Below are 1117 nucleotides of genomic sequence, written 5' to 3'. Positions count from 1 at the left end.
AGCCATTATAAGACGTTCTAAGTGGTATAAAATGCCACTTATCAGTTTCATCGAGATTGCGACACTTTCAAGTTCAATGATGACAGAAGATGCTATCAAACTATGTCTCTTCCCATTCTCTCTAAGGGACAAGGCTAAGTGCTGGTTACACTCTCTACCAGCAGGGTCTATCACCACTTGGGAATATCTTGCTCAAAAGTTTCTCACTAAATTCTTCCCCATGGAGAAGACTGCCGCAATCAGGAATGCTCTTACTCAATTTGCTTAACAAACTGGAGAATCTCCGTGTGAGGCTTGGGATCGATATAAGGAGATGCTAAGAAAGTTCCCATACCATGGCATGCCTGATTGGATGATTATCAACTATTTCTACAATGGATTGGGTCCTACTTCTAGACCCATGCTTGATATAGCATCAGGAGGAGCCTTGTGGGTTAAGAGCTACGATGAAGCTTATGAACTTATTGAACTGATGGCTGCTAATGAGTACCAAAATCCTTCTCAGAGACTGACTTAGGGAAAAGTAGCAGGAATTCTGGAGTTGGACGCAGCAACTGATATCGCTGCCCAACTAAAGGCTTTGACGATGAAGGTGGACACCTTGGCGAATTATGGAGTTAATCAAATAACTAGTGTCTGTGAGCTATGTGCTGGAGCCCACGAGACTGATCAGTACACAATTTCTAGTGAATCAGCTCAGTTTATGAGCAACTTCCAGCAATCGCAGCAACCTGTGCCAGCCACCTATCATCCTAACAACCGCAATCATCCGAATTTCAGTTGGAGCAACGCTCAGAATACGGTTCAACAGACTTACCAGCAATATCCACTAAGCAGTACAACCCCCTGGTTTTCAGCGACCGCAGTATGCACCAAGACAACAACTCCAGCTACAACAAGCAAATGAAAAATCTGAATTAGAGGAGTTGAAGCTTATGTGCAAGAGTCAAGCTGTCTCTATCAAGACCTTGGAAAATCAAATTGGTCAAATTGCCAATGCCTTGCTAAATCGACAGCCTAGTACACTATCTAGTAACACTGAAGTGCCAGGAAAGAGGGAAGCTAAGGAGCAGGTAAAGGCAATCACTTTGAGGTTTGGGAAGGTTACGAATCCCGA

General features: G+C 43.7%; 1 non-coding gene across 1 annotated transcript; it reads right to left on the bottom strand.

Moving 5' to 3' along the window:
- Window positions 1-235: 235 nt before the first annotated feature.
- On the bottom strand, window positions 236-342 carry LOC141705311 (small nucleolar RNA R71). Its single transcript, XR_012568291.1, has one exon. It is a non-coding gene; the product is annotated as a small nucleolar RNA R71 (small nucleolar RNA).
- Between the last annotated feature and the right edge of the window lie 775 nt (window positions 343-1117).

The sequence above is a fragment of the Apium graveolens genome, unplaced genomic scaffold (genome assembly GCF_009905375.1).
Source record: "Apium graveolens cultivar Ventura unplaced genomic scaffold, ASM990537v1 ctg8761, whole genome shotgun sequence".
Taxonomy (NCBI): Eukaryota; Viridiplantae; Streptophyta; class Magnoliopsida; order Apiales; family Apiaceae; genus Apium; species Apium graveolens.
The sequence above is the reverse complement of the archived record's forward strand: the minus strand, read 5'-3'. Positions and strand labels throughout refer to the sequence as shown.